The sequence below is a fragment of the Bufo bufo genome, chromosome 2 (assembly GCF_905171765.1).
Source record: "Bufo bufo chromosome 2, aBufBuf1.1, whole genome shotgun sequence".
NCBI classification, from domain to species: domain Eukaryota; kingdom Metazoa; phylum Chordata; class Amphibia; order Anura; family Bufonidae; genus Bufo; species Bufo bufo.
Genome location: NC_053390.1, coordinates 777061602 through 777073326, shown reverse-complemented (window position 1 = coordinate 777073326; position 11725 = coordinate 777061602). Strand labels below are relative to the sequence as shown.

General features: G+C 42.7%; 1 protein-coding gene across 1 annotated transcript in view; it reads left to right on the top strand.

The window, feature by feature from the left end:
- Nucleotides 1-2701: 2701 nt before the first annotated feature.
- Nucleotides 2702-11725, top strand: part of JAKMIP1 (janus kinase and microtubule interacting protein 1) — a 128824-nt gene continuing 119800 nt past the window's right edge. Inside the window, 1 exon segment of the mRNA XM_040419114.1 lies at nucleotides 2702-2730. The gene's annotated coding sequence lies outside the window, so the exon portion shown is untranslated.

Below are 11725 nucleotides of genomic sequence, written 5' to 3'. Positions count from 1 at the left end.
CCTGCGATGCAGAACACCAGGGTTTGACTAGGCGCTAAAAAGTGGCTAAATTCTTGAACTGCTTTGTGAATGTAATTGTTGATGCAGCTTTAACATATCGCAACTCTGCAGTGGGTTCTGCCACACGTTGCGGTGTCACCGCGTTTTGGATGTGGCAAAAAAAAAAAAAACGGATTTAAAAAACTGCAACAATGTAACTGCATTTCCTTTCAAATCAAATAGAGCAAAACTAAATGACGTTAATTACAAAACTGAGTTGCATTAATGTAACTTAAGTCCGCTGTGTTTTCCCATTGCTGGAAGATAAACCATGATCAACCGGGAAACGTGGTCCACGTGTCGGCTGTGTTTTCCCATTGCTGGAAGATAAACCATGATCAACCGGGAAACGTGGTCCACGTGTCGGCTGTGTTTTCCCATTGCTGGAAGATAAACCATGATCAACCGGGAAACGTGGTCCACGTGTCGGCTGTGTTTTCCCATTGCTGGAAGATAAACCATGATCAACCGGGAAACGTGGTCCACGTGTCGGCTGTGTTTTCCCATTGCTGGAAGATAAACCATGATCAACCGGGAAACGTGGTCCACGTGTCGGCTGTGTCTCCCGGGCCGATCACCGCTCCTTTGACCTGAACTAACTGTATTATAGTACACGATGTGCGTACACTGTAGTAGCCCCGCAATCAGACAGTCTGACTTTATCATAAATCCCTATGACACCGTCGGGGGAGCCGCCGCCGGCCTACGAGACGCGGCTGACACACGGACCATGTTTTCCAGGTCAATCCTGAGCCCTAAACAGATGCAAAAACTGCATGTGTTTTTTGATGCATTTATTTTTTATTTTGCCGCACCCAAACTTCAGCCCAGCGGCAGCGCCCTGTTTGACACCACACGAGATTGAAAATACAGTTAAAAAAAAGTCTGTTTGTGAAGTTTTTGCTGCAGAAATATCAGTGGAGCTCACCCTCTCCATTGTGCAGACCGTAAAGAGAACCGTCTTGCTAGTGGTAACTTGTGGAAGTGGCTCCTTCTGAGCCCAAATCCCGACAGTCATTCGCGTCTCTCTCAATGCAGAAGGACCTGTGCTCCCAGCATCACATGGTGACATCACACTGAGGGCGCAGGTCCTTCTGCTTTGAGAGAGACTCGAAAGACTGTCCCTGTGTGGTCAAGTGGATGAGGTCACTTTTTAATATATATTTTTTTTCAATTTTAACCCTTAAAAGGTACTTTTACCCAGTTTTAACGGCCGTTGGACAGGTCCATTCCTGTCTGAACAGCCATTGAAACTGGTCTGTTGATCTCATAGGACGTTACTGTTACCTGCCCAATAAAAAAACAGCCATGTGAATAGCCCCATAGATCTCTATGGGTTCTGAAAACAGCCATTTTTCCCATGCTTGTGAATGTAGCCCATATGGTAGATTTTTTCAATGTCTGCATGACCATTGTCTGGTGTAAATACATTGAGAAATATGGGGGCATATACAAAGACTGGCATTATAGATGGTAGACGTAAAGGGGCTGTGTCACTTCAGCAAGTGGCATTTATCATGTATAGAAAGTGAAACTTACTAATGCATTGTGATTCTCCATATTGCTTCCTTTGCTGGCTGCATTCATTTTTCCATCACATTATACACTGCTCGTTTCCATGGTTACGACCACCCTGCAATCTATCGGTGGGGGTCGTGCTTGCACACTATAGGAAAAAGCGCCGGCCTGTCTGGACTGTGGGAGCGCACATAGGACGGTGCTTTTTCCTATAGTGCGCAAGCACGGCCACCGCTGATGGATTGCAGGGTGGTCGTAACCATGGATACAAGCAGTGTATAATGTAATGGGGAAATGAATCCAGCCAGCAACGGAAGCAATATGGACAATCACAATACATTAGTAAGTGCCTTCTATTCACTTTCTCTGCATGATAAATGCTATATGCTGAAGTGAGACAACCCCTTTAACCTGCCTCATAATTCATTTCTTAGCCATCATTTAGCGGGTGCCTACATATTACTCACGAGGCCATATAACCTCAGGGTGATGCAAACAAGAGAAGTCAGAGACAACTCGCCAGCACCAGGAGAACATACAAGGTCCATGTCCATGATGCTCTGGCCATACTCTGACTGCTCACCAGCCATTATAACTGATATCCTAAGCGTACGGCCACGCCGTCTGGTTTCCGGATTCAGTTTTGGGTTGGCAGACGTCAATGAGGGGCCCATTGCTGCCCCAAATGCCTAGACTAGGCTTGAGCGGATCGCGCTTCGGATCGTAGAGCCAAAGTCGTTTGGTTAAAAAATGTCTTTTGTAATGCTGTTTCCATACAGCATTAAAATGTATGGGCTCCGTGTAATGCAGAGGCCGGCTCTTTTTCCTATAGTGTACAAGCACGGCCACTGCTAGAGGATTGCAGGGTGGTCATAACCATGGAAACAAGCAGTGTATAAAGTGATGGAAAAATGAATCCAGCCAGTAAAGGAAGCAACATAGATAATAACAATACATTAGTAAGTGCCTTGTATTAACTTTCTCTACATGGTAAATGCTGTTTTCAGACGTGAGAGAACCCCTTTACCATTGTCTGGCATGTACCGGTGTCGTACAGCGATGTGCATGTGAGGCACAGATGTACATGCTCATGTTAGAGGAAATGTGGTGGTGAGCTGCATAGGAAGTGCTGAGAGCAGGCCTACAAGATGAAAGCGACACGTACACACTGAGGTAGGATGGGGTCCGCTCCTGTTCAATAGGGGGACGGTTGGAGTTAATACAGGGCACGTGGTCTGCATCACCATGCCTGACTCCTGGGAGGGCAGGGAAATGCATCTCTTTAAAGCAGGGATGCCCAACCTGCGACCCTCCAGCTGTTGCAAAACTACAATTCCCAGCATGCTCTGACAGCCTACAGCTATCAGCCTACAGCAGGACATGGTGGGAGTTGTAGTTTTACAACAGCTGGAAAGCCGCAGGTTGGGCATCACTGCTTTAAAGAGTACCCCTCACCTCTTCTAACATGTCTGTTATGGTAACTATTTGCATCGTCCTTGTAATAATAGGTCAGGAACATCTGTTCTCATAAGGCCTCCTGCACACGACCGGATGCATGCTGCCATAAAAAGCCCCTGTAGAAATGGACAAGAATATAGGACATGTTCTATCCTTTTTGCGGGGCTGCGGAATGGACATACGGATGCAAACCACACACGGTGGGCTGTCCACCTCTTATGCGGCCCCATTGAAATAAAAAGGTCTGTATTTCGTCCACAACGAAAATATGAGCCCTTACTCTGTGTTGTGCCGTTCTGCTGTTATTCCTACTAGAATTTTATGAATAGAGGTCCAACGGGGTGTGTCCCTGCACTGACAGTATCCAAATCAATGCGGTCAGTGTCAGACTGGTAACGTACAGTAGAAGAGGAAGTGAGAAAACAATATTCCAGGGCATCTGTCTGCACATTTGTACCTATGACACTGGCTGACCTGTTACATGTGCGCTTGGCAGCTGAAGACATCTGTGCTGAGAAATATGATGTTTTGATATATGCAAATGAGCTTCTAGGAGAAACGGGGGCGTTACCATTACACCTAGAGGCTCTGTTCTCTCTGCAACTGCTGCACCCTCTGCGCTGCCTTCCGGTGAAGAGCCTGTGAGATCCAGCCCCTGGATCTCACAGGCCGGAAGCTGTATGAGTAATACACACAGTATTACTCATACAGCCAATGCATTCCAATACAGAAGTATTGGAATGCATTGTAAAGGGATTAGACCCCCAAAATTTGAAGTCCCAAAGTGGGACAAAAAATAAAGTAAAAAAAAAAGTATACAAATTAGGTATCGCCGCGTCCGTATCGACTGGCTCTATAAACATATCACATGACCTAACCCCTCAGATGAACACTGTAAAAAATAAAAAATAAAAACTGTGCTAAATAAACCATTTTTTGTCACCTTTAGAGATGAGCGAACTTCTGTTTTAAGTTCGGCGTCTAAAGTTCGGCTTCCGGTTAGCGGAGGATCCCGATATGGATTCCGAATTCCGTTGTGGTCCGTGGTAGCGGAATCAATAATGGTCATTATTGATTCCGCTACCACGGACCACAACGGAATTCGGAATCCATATCGGGATCCTCCGCTAACCGGAAGCCGAACTTTAGACGCCGAACTTAAAACAGAAGTTCGCTCATCTCTGGTCACCTTACATCACAAAAAGTGTAATAGCAAGCGATCAAAGTCATATGCACCCCAAAATAGTGCCAATAAAACCGTCATCTCATCCCGCAAAAATGAGACCCTACCTAAGATAATCGCCCAAAAACTGAAAAAATTATGGCTCTCAGAATATGGAGACACTAAAACATGATTATTATTTTTTTTTTTGTTTCAAAAATGATATTGTGTAAAACTTACATAAATAAAAAAAAATCTATACATATTAGGTATCGCCGCGTCCGTAATAACTTTCTCTATAAAAATATCACATGACCTAACCCTTCAGGTGAATACCGTAAAAAAATTAAAATTAAAAACTGTGCCAAAACAGCTATTTCTTGTTACCTTGCCTCACAAAAAGTGTAATATAGATCATCCAAAAATCATATGTACCCTAAACTAGTACCAACAAAACTGCCACCCTATCCCGTAGTTTCTAAAATGGGGTCACTTTTTTTGGAGTTTCTACTCTAGGGGTGCATCAGGGGGGCTTCAAATGGGACATGGTGTCAAAAAAAACAATCCAGCAAAACCTGCCTTCCAAAAACCGTATGGCATTCCTTTCCTTCTGCGCCCTGCCGTGTGCCCATACAGCGGTTTACGACCACATATGGGGTGTTTCTGTAAACTACAGAATCGGGGCCATAAATATTGAGTTTGGTTTGGCTGTTAACCCTTGCTTTGTAACTGGATAAAAATTATTAAAATGGAAAATCTGCCAAAAAAGTGAAATTTTTAAATTGTATCTCTATTTTCCATTAATTCTTGTGGAACACCTAAAGGGTTAACGACATTTGTAAAATCAGTTTTGAATACCTTGAGGGGTGTAGTTTTTGGGTGGTTTCTATTATGTAAGCCTCGCAAAGTGACTTCAGACCTGAACTAGTCCCTAAAAATTGGGTTTTTGAAAATTTCTGAAAAATTTCAAGATTTGCTTCTAAACTTCTAAGCCTTGTAACATCCTCAAAAAATAAAATATCATTCCCAAAATGATCCAAACATGAAGTAGACATATGGGGAATGTAAAGTAATAACTATTTTTGGAGGTATTACTATGTATTATAAAAGTAGAGAAATTGAAACTTGGAAATTTGCAATTTTTTTTAATTTTTTTTTGGTAAATTTGGTATTTTTATTATAAATAAAAATGAATTTTTTTTTTTTACTTGATTTTACCAGTGTCATGAAGTACAATATGTGACGAAATAACAATCTCAGAACGGCCTGGATAAGTCAAAGTGTTTTAAAGTTATCAGCACTTAAAGTGACACTGGTCAGATTTGCAAAAAATGGCCAAGTCCTTAAGGTGAAATAGGGCTGAGCCCTTAAGGGGTTAACTGTTCTGTTTAATTCTATTAATAGGAATCAGTGGTTTGTGTAGAGTGTATGGTGTCAGTTGGTATTGGTGTGAGGTGCGGTTTTAGATATCTACAGTACATACGCTGAGTAAAGATTTGGAAGACAGTAGGCCCTAACCTTTATCCCAGGTAGAGGGTGAAGACTCGCCACAGTGACCATTGGAGGGTATGGGCGACTGGAGAGGTCTGGTGAGGGGAGTGGCAGTGTACATAGACAAGATTTATAGAATTTACACATCTTAGTATTGGTTGGATACTGGATGTAGAAGAAAGGTCCCTCTTGTCATGAGTTGTCGGTAGTACATAAAGCTCATGTATGAGGAGTCTCTCGTCATCGGTACAGCAGTAGAAGAGAACAGTTACCATTCGTTCCATTGAGTCACATGAAATACCCCGTCTACAAACACCCATACATAAATTTCTGGAAGGAATAATAGAGGGATGACACTACATATCGATATAAGAAATTATTACATGGAGAATACAAGTACTTACTAAAACAGACTTGTCAGGAGAGATGACCGCTCCTCTGTAATGCTTTACATAGGATTTATATCAATTTATATAATGTTCCTAAACTATCCTGTTGCAAAGTCCTTCTAGGTGCATGTAATGTGCATGGTGTTGAATCGCATTGCGGAAGGTGTTCTTTGCCTTGATTACTAGACGCTTGCTATATTGATCTCGGGTCACCAGAGGGCGCTGTGTTTGATATGTTTACTGGCCAAATCAATGGTCTAAATCACATCCAACTTGTCAGCCCTGTTTGTGCTTCTACTGGGACTTGTTGTGCAATATGAATTGTTCCAATATTTAATATAGGTCCACAACGACCCTTATATTGCTGTTATCGGGTCCCTGATACAATGGACACCGTTCCTGTATTCACTATAGGACATGTAGCGCCAATGCACTCCCGCTGTCTTATAACAGGCACTTGTAATTATTCCAATAGTGGATGCCCAGTATGTCACTCCTCGTTATACATGTTAGGGATTACAACTCACGGCTCTGGCTACGGGGGCAGTCCTCCTTCTTAACCTGTGTTCCCTGTCTGCTCCGTTCAATGGCGGCTTAGATGATTTCGCCGCGCATGCGTCATTAGAATCCCGGCTTGTGAGACCAATGAGTGGAGACCTGTTGTGGACCTTTTGCCTTCTATTTTTATCAAGCCAAGCCCACCAGACGCATTTTGGAACGTCTTGTTCCTTCCTCAGTGGTAAAAAATTAAGTATTGCTGTCAGGACCCACTTACTGCATAATGAAACATTTTAGGGTCAGTAATAAAATATGGACCGGATTACTCTAAGGCCCCTTTCACACGAGTGAGTTTTCCGCGCGGGTGCGATGCGTGACGTGAACGTATAGCACCCGCACTGAATCTTGACCCATTCATTTCAATGGCTCTGTGTACATGAGCGTTTTTTTTCACGCATCAGTTCTGTGTTGCGTGAAAAACGCAGCATGTTCTATATTCTACGTTTTTCACGCAGCCCTGGCCCCATAGAAGTGAATGGGGCTTCAGTGAAAAAACGCATTGCATCTGGAAGCAAGTGCGGGTGCGATACGTTTTTCACTGATGGTTGCTAGGAGATGTTGTTTGTTGTTTGTAAACCTGATGCGTGAAAAACTCATCAAAACGCATTGCACCCACGCGGAAAAAACTGAACATCTGAACCCAATTGCAGACAAAACTGACTGAACTTGCTTGCAAAATGGTGCGAGTTTCACTGAACGCATTCGGAGCCAATCCGTCACGCTCATGTGAAAGGGGCCTAAGTCTTACAACTTTCGTTTATTGGATTGCGTGCACACATTGCGTTATTGTACCGCTATACTAGTCGCATAATAATGGCTTCCATCTATTCGATATTACATTCAATTTGTGACATGTACAATATAAAACAAAATAAGTCAGAAATAGCAATAAAAATCACATTGTAAAGAAAATTGTTGCTTTACGAACTATGCAAAATTCTGAATAAATAAAGAATTTACACAGAAATGGCAATAAAAAGTAAAATATAAAAGAAAAATAAATATAAAAGAAAAAAATGCAGAAAACATACTTATATAATCATATAATAATATAATAGACACACTGGCATGGGGGTGGGGGGGGGGGGGGGGGGGGGGGAAGACAGAGGGAGAGTCAATGCGCTGGAAAACAGCCTGGCATCGACTCTCTGTGTGAACTGACCCTCCACCCATTTAAAGAAATCCAAATCTCAAGTTCTGAATTCAACTTCGAGGGCACCAAGGGTCCAAATTCAAAAATCTTCCTGGACTCACACCTAGACATTTTGGAGATGAAGTCCCCTCCTCTCCAGTTTTAGTGTCCTTTTTGTGTGGCCTATATATTGTTTTAGACATGGGCACTCTATCATACAAATACCTGACTTACTATTACTTGTAAGGGTTTCTTTAATTTCCCATTTGAAACCATTAGTCGTAGATGTCACCATTCTTGTCTTTCTGTCAAAATTTGTTTGTCTAGTGACTTTAAAATATGTCATGCAAGTAGTCCTGTGGGGCTGACGGCTCAAGGGGAGTGTCTTTTCTGCCGCAGCTCAGGGGGCGTGTCTCAGCTCTCCCTATCACAGCTCAGGGGGCATGTCTCAGCTCTCCCTATCACAGCTCAGGGGGCATGTCTCAGCTCTCCCTATCACAGCTCAGGAGGCAGTTGAAGGATAAAACTGAGCATGTGCGGCCTTCTCAGTGAGCAGGTCAAAGTAGTAAGAAAAAACAAACAGCAGGTGGCGCTATACAGATAAATTTTATTGAATAATTTAGTGGTTATGATAAATTTTTAATTACATGCAATTACAAAAGTATTCAGATCAGGGTGCTGGTTTGAAAACCATAGAATATTTTTCATGGGGTAACCCCTTTTAAAATACTTTTTTTTTAATTTTCTCGTTGTAACTTGCAGGATAACAGGCCGAACTGGATGGACAAATGTCTTTTTTCGGCCTTATGTACTATGTTACTATGTTACTATGTAAGTGGGCCAATCTGGTTTCCTAATAGCTGCGTAAGTTTCAATGTCTAGAAGAAGATAAATGTGCCCTGCATTGTGCTGTGTTCTACTTTTTGCTGATCTCATCGCATGTTTTGCAGATAAGTTACTTGAGCGGCGTATATTATCTACACTTGTAAATTAATGTCAGAAGTGGCGCATGTTAAGGGAGATGGAGCGGCTCCTGTGTGAAGCCTCATGGGTGATATTAATGTGGGTGTTAGGATTAGGTGTGGGTGATATTGGGTGTTTAGGACTGTGACCTCCACAGATAAATCCTGCTTTGTCTTGGGAAAAGCGTTATCTGACTGATGATGTATATGTGGTCCTGACGCTGGTTTGTTTGGCAGTGTAGTAACATGCCCCATAATGTAAGAATCTCTGTCTCTGGATACAGTGACCTGGGAAATCCAGTCTTGTGGATGCTGTACTAGAAAAAAAGATTACAGCTTTCATATGCATTTTATTGTCTGTTCCACAGTTTAGAAGTAATTTTACCTCAAGGAATGTTGCATGGTTTGCAATCCCTTGTTCATATCTTTAGTAAAATCCACTTTTTACTACTGTCTACAGTTGTAGCCAAAAGTTCTGAGACTGATGCAAATTTTGGTTTTTCATAAAGTTTACTGCTTCAATTTTTATGGTGGCAATTTGCATCAACTCTAGATTGTTACGAAGAGTGATCAGATGAATTGCAGTTGTAAATTGTAAAGTTATTCCTTGCCGTGAAAATTAACTCACCGGTAATTACCAAAACTCCATTTCCGCTGCCCGAAAATCACCTGCTGACATAACTTCATTAGCTCAAGAGTGTTAACGAGGACAAGGCAGCTGATATCCCTCTGTCATGCTGATAGAATTAGAAGAGCAGACTGGTTGCCTTAAAAGGGGGAATGGGGTTACTTGAAATCATTGTCTTAGTCTGTTAACCATGGTTACCTCCAAGGAAACCCAAGCAGTCATCATTGCTTTGCATCTAAGGCCTCTTTCACACGGGCGTTGCGGGAAAATGTGCGGGTGCGTTGCGGGAACACCCGCGATTTTTCCGCGCGAGTGCAAAACATTGTAATGCGTTTTGCACGCGCGTGAGAAAAATCGCGCATGTTTGGTACCCGAACTTCTTCACAGAAGTTCGGGCTTGGGATCGGTGTTCTGTAAATAGTATTATTTTCCCTTATAACATGGTTATAAGGGAAAATAATAGCATTCTGAATACAGAATGCAAAGTAAAATAGCGCTGGAGGGGTTAAAAAAAATAAAAAAATGTTTAACTCGCCTTAGTCCACTTGATAGCGCAGCCGGCATCTGCTTCTGTCTCCTTTCTTTAGGACCTGGGTAAAGGACCTTTTGATGACGTCACTCCGGTCATCACATGGTACGTCACATGATCTTTTACCATGGTGAATCACCATGGTAAAAGATCATGTGACGTACCATGTGATGACCGGAGTGACGTCATCAAAGGTCCTGTAACTGTATTTAATGCTCACCACAGGTCCTTCAACAAAGGAGACACAAGGAGATGCCGGGCTACGCGAGCAAGTGGATTAAGGTGAGTTAAATTTTTTTATTTTTTTTTTAACCCCTCCAGCGCTATTTTACTTTGCATTCTGTATTCAGAATGCTATTATTTTCCCTTATAACTATGTTATAAGGGAAAATAATAATGATCGGGTCTCCATCCCGATCGTCTCCTAGCAACCGTGCGTGAAAATCGCACCGCATCCGCACTTGCTTGCGATTTTCACGCAACCTCATTCATTTCTATGGGGCCTGCGTTATGTGAAAAACGCACAAAGAGGAGCATGCTGCGATTTTCACGCAACGCAAAAGTGATGCGTGAAAATCACCGCTAGTGTGCACAGCCCCATAGAAATGAATGGGTCAGTATTCAGTGCGGGTGCAATGCGTTCACCTCCCGCATCGCATCCGCGCGGAATACTCGCTCGTGTGAAAGGGGCCTTAAGGGTTTTACTTGCCGCTTGTAAGATTGCACCTAAGTCGACCATTTATTGGATCATTAAGAACTTCAAGGAGAGAGTTTCAGTTGCTGCGAAGAAGGCTTCAGAGCATCAAGAAAGTCTAGCAAATGTCAGGACCTTCTACCTAGATAGGCTTCAGCTACAAGATCGGGTCAACCCAGGGCAGAGCTTGCTCAGGAATGGCAGCAGGCAGGTGTGAGTGCATCTGCGCACACAGTGAGGCGAAGGCTTTTGGCGGATGGTCTAGTGTCAAGAAGCGCATCAAAGAAGCCACTTCTCTCTAAGAAAAACATCAAGGACAGATTGACAATCGGCAGGAAGTACACGGATTGGACCACAGAGGACTGGGAAATTTACTTCCTCTGATGAAGCCCACTTCAAACTGGGACATCTGGAAAAATAATTGGAGAAGAAAATGTGAGCTCTACCATGAGTCTTGTGTCATGCCAACAGTAAAGCATCCTGAGACCATTCGTGTGTGGTGGTTGCTTCTCATCCAAGGGATTGGGCTCACTCAGAGTTTTGCCTAAGACACTGCCATAGCATCAGAACATCCTTCAAGTGCAACTTCTCCCAACAACCCAGGAGCAATCTAGTGATGAACAATGCTTTTTTCAGCGTGATGGAGCTCCATGTCAAAAAGCAAAAGTGTTAACCAAGTGGCTCAGTGAACAAAACGTTGAAATTCTGGGACCATGGCCAGGAATCTCCCCAGAACTTAATTCCATTGAGAACCTGTGGTCAATCCTCAAAAAGCAGGTAGACAAACAAAAACACGGAAACTGTGATTAAAACTCCAAGCACTCATTAGGAAGAATGGGTTGCTGTCAGTCAGGATTTGCGAGAAGGTGATATCCAGCATGTCAGGGCAAATTGCAGAGGTCTTGAAAAAGAAGGGTCAACGCTGGAAATATTAAGTCTTTGCATAAACCTGATGGATTTGTCTAAAAAAAATAAAAAACTTATTTAATGCTTATAATTGTATTATATACAAGATAACGGTATATACACTCACCTAAAGAATTATTAGGAACACCTGTTCTATTTCTCATTAATGCAATTATCTAGTCAACCAATCACATGGCAGTTGCTTCATGCATTTAGGGGGGTGGTCCTGGTCAAGACAATCTCCTGAACTCCAAACTGA